This window comes from Otolemur garnettii, unplaced genomic scaffold, assembly GCF_000181295.1.
Source record: "Otolemur garnettii isolate 467f Iridium unplaced genomic scaffold, OtoGar3 scaffold00172, whole genome shotgun sequence".
NCBI classification, from domain to species: Eukaryota; Metazoa; Chordata; class Mammalia; order Primates; family Galagidae; genus Otolemur; species Otolemur garnettii.
The window spans coordinates 752,062-758,061 of NW_003852567.1; the positions used below are offsets into that span (position 1 = coordinate 752,062).

Here is a 6,000-nt window from a genome sequence, read left to right on the forward strand (position 1 = left end):
ACCTGGGCTGGCAGGTTCGAAGTTGGCCTGGGCCTGCTAAAGAGCAATGACAACAACAACAAAAATAGCTGGGTGTTGTGGTGGGTGCCTGTAGGCCTAGCTACTCTGGAGGCTGAGGCAAAAGAATTGCTTAAGCCCAAGAGTTTGAGGTTGCTGTGAGCTATGATAGCATAGCACTCTATGGAGGGAGACATAGTGAGACTCTCTCTCAAAAAAAAAAAAAAAAGCAACAGTAGAGTAAATTGTACATATAACTTGATTTCAGACACCCCAAAGCACATTTCTTTAGAGCATATCTCAGATTTCTTTCCTGGGAGTGACCTGGTCTATATCAAGACAAGTTTAATACTGTGGCTCACAAGTTCCAACAAAACTGAAGAGGAAACATTGAGCCAGAAGAGCTCATTTCAGACTCTTTTTGTACCCTAATTAAGTAGAAAGACATAGAAGGCGAGGAGGGGAAGAAACAGAGGATCCAGAGTGAGAAGAAAGTAGAAGCTCTTTCAGAAGATGAGTACTCTAGCTCTACCTACGAGGTAGACAGTGGAGTGGTGTGCCTACCCAACATAAAAGTTATGAAGTCTAGCTCTCCAGAATCAGGAAAAGCCTGTTATGAGAGCCCGTTTCTTGGCCCTTGTTGCAAATGAGTGCCTCTTGGTCTATCATAATACTATTTATTAGTAATCCTTTATTAAGTACTTATATGCCAGGTAATTTACGTGTATCATCTCTAATTCCACTGTAACACATTCAAGTAGGCCTAATCACTCCCATTTTACAGATGAGAAAACCAAAGCTTAGTGCATATAAGTAGTTTGCTCACATTTACACAAATGAGATGAAATTCAAACCCAAGTCTGCCCAATTTTTTTTTTTTTTAAGAGACAGGAGTCTCACTTTATTGCCCTTAGTAGAATGCCATGGCATCACAGCTCACAGCAACCTCCAGCTCTTGGGCTTAGGCGATTCTCTTGCCTCAGTCTCCCGAGTAGCTGGGACTATATGCGCCTGCCACAATGCCCGGCTATTTTTGTTGTTGTTGTTGTTGCAGTTTGGTCGGGGCCTGGTTTGAACCCGCCACCCTTGGTATAGGGGGCCGGTGCCCTACTCACTGAGGCACAGACACCGCCCAAGCCTGGCCAATTCTTAATTATTTCCACTACAACTGCCTCCCAAAGAAAAGGATCAGGACCACACGCTCTTCTTATAGTCCTGGCATTTACCCTGCTCCCAGAACAGCAACTTCCTACCTTTCCTGGGTAGGCCCACAGTCTAGCCCTCACTTACATGGGTTATATCTACTTGCCTCTCTATTCTCTGAACCTTCAGTCCTTTCATATTACTGTTCCCATGCTCTGATAACACTTGTCAACCCCACCTCCTGCCTAGTTCCTAGCCCTCATGTCTCTGCCCCATTCATGGTACCCAAACTTCCTTTCTCCTGCTCTGTGGTTCACATTCCTAGACACTTCCTGGGAACTAGCAAACTGCCATAACTACCCAGTGTGCTCCTCAACCACGTATTTGCACAATGTCGAACTACCTTCTCCTATTATCCTATGTTTCTAAATCGCCCACCAAGGTGCTCAGTGGAAATGGGAATTTAAGCAACTCTTTCTACCTGCTCAGCAAAAGGGAAATTATCTGGGTGGAAAAGCCCAGAAGAAAGGTTTACCTGTCTTTGGTCATGAGAGTCTTTCTGCCATAGAAATCCCCTCCCTATTTTTTGGCCTTCTGAAGGAAGACTGGGAAGACAATGGTATTCAGTTGCTATTATCTAGCAATCTGACCTTGACTTGAGACCCAGATAAGGAGCCTCTGAGATAGGGCTGATAACTCTTTTCCTGACTGGGTCTTCTCTTGAGTAGAATTGAAAGGAAGAGAGCAGGAGGGTAGATTTGGGAATGTCAGCTTATATTTAGGTCTCCACCTGCTAGGAATCTAAGTCTGTATAACAAGGCTGATTATAACAAGTCAGGTGCCCCAGGCATTGCAATGACTGTGCCCCTCTCCTGTATTGTAGGGCCTTTTGGCTACATTCTTGCTTACTCCACCCTTACCTGGAGCCTACTGGCTCCCAGAGCACTAGAAGATATGGTGTGTGTGTGTCTGTGCATGTGGAGGAAAAGGCTTCCCAGCTCTTGAAAGCTGAGTGGATCCCTGAATATTCTCCATCATAAATTTACAGTAGCTTTAGGGATGTCTCCTCCCATTAAGTCTTTGTTTCTAGATCTTAACTCCCCCATACTATAGCATCTTCATTAGAAATGTCCAGAAAGAAAGGACAGAATCTTCTGCTTCTTGACAAAATAGCATAAATGGCATTCGCCCAACCCAGGCATTTCCCCATCCCTGCACCACAGCCCAAATGTATGCATGATGAGCTTGTCTAATGCTTATGCTCACGCCCTGCTCAGTTCCCCCCCACCCCACTCCACCCCGCCCACCTCTTCCTTTTGGAAAGACAAAGCCAACCCTCAGAAGCCAGGACCCAAACGTGCTATCCTGGCATCTCTGCCCTGCCCCTCCCCCAAGCCCCGCTGAGCCATACCTCTGTAAGGAGCCAGACCCAGAGGCTTCTGTTCCTTTTGCACTCCGATCAACCTGTACCTTGACAGTTCCAGCTGAGGCACTGTTCTACGGGACCTGGGCTGATTTCCTAAGATCTGATTTCTGTTAATACAATGGCATCGTTGCTAATGCAGGGAGGCTGCGCAATCCCAGCCCTAGCCTCCTTGCTGCTGCCGCGGCTGCTGGTGCTGTGGTGACGTTGCTGCTCAGGGAAGGGGGAAGGGTAAGGAGCAGGCATGCCCACAGTGCAGCCACTCAGCCTCCCTCCCTGTCGGTCCCTGTGGGCCTGTTGGCCTGGGGAAGGGGGAGGGTAGAGACAGAAGTCAGCCACAGAGCGCAATTAAGTGCTGGAGATGGAGAATTCTCAAGACAGCAGTGGGAAAATAGGGAGAACTGCGCCTAGCTTCTCTCTAGTCCTTACGAGTCTCAGGGAAGATGTCTGGGCAGGGCCTTGGAGCTTCCTCCCTCTCTTCCTTCCTTCCTTCCTTAGGCCCCTCCTTTTAGATCTTAGCCAGAAACCTCTCCCTCCTCTTTTCACCCACTGTGAATGACTCCTTGTTTTCCAGCTTTTTCTCTCACTAGGATTCAGACTAGTCTCAGGCAGAGCCATCAGCCTGGGAGGGGTATTCGTAAAGCCCTGAAAAGGGGCTGCAGCAACCAGTCACCGTTCTGCTAGCTGTAAAGCCAAGCTCAGTCCTTGGGGGTGTCTAATTAGTTTTAGCACTAGGCTTCCTTGGATGTGCCTCCTCAGGAAACGGGGTCTGTCTCAGAAAGAGAGGCTGGGCCAGGTACAGTGGCGCATGCCTATAGTATGAGCACTTTGGGAGACTGAGGTGGGAGGATCACATGAGGCCAGGAGTTCAATACCAGCCTGGACAAGAAAGGAAGGCTCCATCTCTTAAAAAGAAATTTAAAAGCTGGGTGTGAGGCTGGGTGGAGTGGCTCACACCTGTAATCCCAGCACTCTGAGAGGCTGAGGTGAGTGGACTGATTGAGCTCACAAGTTCAAGATCATCCTGAGCAAAAGCGAGACCCTGTCTCCACTAAAAATAGAAAAACTGAGGCATGAGGCTCGCTTAAGCCCAAGAGTTAGAGGATGCTGTGAACTATGATGCCATAGCACTCTATCCTGGATGACAGCTTGAGACGTTTATCTAAAAAAAATAATAATAATTAATAAATAGATAATAAAAGGTGTGGTAGCACACGTCTATTATCCTAGTCACTCAGGAGGTTGAGGCAGGAGGATCCCTTAAGCCAAGAAGACTGAGGATGCAAAGAATTCTCAGTCCTGCCTTATAGAGTCCTCTGCCCCTTCCTAGCTCAATCCTCCTCAGGTTCTGAGCCAGTTCTGTGGGGGTAAGAAAACAGGAGAAACCATAGCCAGAGCCAGTGGTACAGTAAGCAGCAGCACTGTCACTGTCCACTTCTTCTTTTTTGAGACAGAGCCTCAAGCTGTTGCCCTGGATAGAGGGCAATGGCATCACAGCTCACAGCAACCTCCAACTCCTGGGCTTAAGCGATTCTCTTGCCTCTGCCTCCCAAGTGGCTGGAACTACAGGTGCCCACCACAATGTCCAGCTATTTTTTGGTTGTAGTTGTCATTGTTGTTTGGCAGGCCCGGGCTGATTCAAACCCACCAACTCTGGCGTATGTGGCTGGTGCCTTAGCTCCTTGAGCTATAAGTACCGAGCCGTCACTGTTCACTTCATGCCACTGCTCCCTGTTACTACCCTTGAGCACAGAGATGGTCTCAAGCTGGTCTTGGTCCCCAAGCACTAGCCCAGCCTAGGGCTCCTTCCCAATGTTGACTACTATCTGGACTCCATAGCCAAGCACTTGGATTTCAGGTCCTAAGACAGCAGAGCTGGCAAAACCTCTGGCCAGGAACATAGCAGCTACCTCTCAGGACTAGAAAGAGATGAGTTTTCTTTACCTTTCTTGATTCTTCTATTCCCTATGAGACCCATGTATCCACTGACACCATGCTTGGCTGAGTGGAATTATAGAGAGGACAAAAATACACAAAGACCTGTCTCTGAGGAGCCATGGCCTCTGGAACCTACAAAGCAGAAAACAGGTAGGAAAGGGAGACTGCAGTTCATAAAACTAGCTAACCATTGGGAGTCCTCTTGAAGAGGTTTAAAGGAGCAGAAATGGTGTTATTACATTTCCCTTTCCCTTAGCTGATACAGAACACAAAGAGAGTTGAACGAGCAGCACTAGGTTTAGGCAGAGTTGATCTCCATGACCAAGTGCTTGGAGTTCAAGCACTTTGGCCCTGAAATTTCTGTAAGGCTAAGCCATGCACTGTACTGGAAAACTAGTACTTAAGAAATGTTTCCAGTTGCTTCTGGAAGGTGGCAGCTCTCATACTTTCAGTACTTGGCTTAATTCACCACATCACAGACCACAGTGTCACTTACTTTCCAACCACTACTGCCAAAGATCTATAGGGCTTTTGATGAAAGATCAAATTATTTCCTAGCCAGAAAAAATATACAAATACTGTCACTTATAAACCTCAACTGCCTTTTTACTAGTCTCTTCACCTGCAATCTACCGTCCAGTACTCCCAGATTTACCTCTCTAAAGCACCACCTTTCTTCAATGATGAAGGAAGTTTTTCAAGAAAATTTCTCCTTCCTAGAACTCTGGGAGGCTGAGGTGGGTGGATTGCCTGAGCTAATGGTTCAAGACCAACTTGAGCAAAAGCAAGGGCAAGACCCCATCTCTAAAGATAGCCAGGTGTTGTGCAGGTGCCTGTAGTCCCAGCTACTTGGGAGGCTGAGGCAAGAGAATCATTTGAGCCCAAGAGTTTGAGGTTGCTGTGTGCTATGATGCCATGGCACTCTACCAAGGGCAACAAAGTGAGACTGTACCTCACCAGGAAAAAAAAAAAAAAGAAAGAAAGAAACGAAAAGAAAATTCCTCCTGTTCCTGTAAATGGCTTCCCACTACCCAGAGAAGCAAGTTGAAATTCCTCATTTGGGCTTTAAAGGTCTTCCATCTTAGCTGTCTAATCCCTTTCCACCCAACCTTATTTTCCATCTCCCATCATGTAGTCCTTTAAACCTATTTTATAAGCTAATTTCCACTCTGCTGCCTTTGTTCATTCTGATTCTCTTGCCTGTTACAATGGCCATACTCAAAATTATTCAAATCTGCAAGGCCCAGAGCAACTCTTCCATTAAGTCTTCTTGGATCACCCCAGAACCAGAAATAATCTCCCTGTTCTCTGAACCAGTGGTTGCAGGATTTTTATCTTACAGACAAGAAAAAACTCCCATGAAAAACTGGGGGATCAATACAGAACTGCCAACTGCTTATACTGCCAAGTAACATCATTAAGAAAAACAAAACAGGCTCGGCGCCTGTGGCTCAAGCGGCTAAGGCGCCAGCCACGTACACCTAAGGTGGCGGGTTCGA

At 46.9% G+C, this 6,000-nt stretch overlaps 1 protein-coding gene across 3 annotated transcripts in view; it reads right to left on the minus strand.

The window, feature by feature from the left end:
* RUSC2 (RUN and SH3 domain containing 2) overlaps window positions 1–6,000 on the minus strand; it is a 74,342-nt gene that overhangs the window by 21,566 nt on the left and 46,776 nt on the right. The window contains exon 1 of one of the 3 annotated variants that reach the window (XM_023519330.1): window positions 2,552–3,373. The exons of the other annotated variants lie outside the window; for them this stretch is intronic. The gene's annotated coding sequence lies outside the window, so the exon portion shown is untranslated. Of the gene's footprint in view, window positions 1–2,551; window positions 3,374–6,000 lie in introns of those variants that run through there. 3 annotated transcript variants of the gene reach the window in all.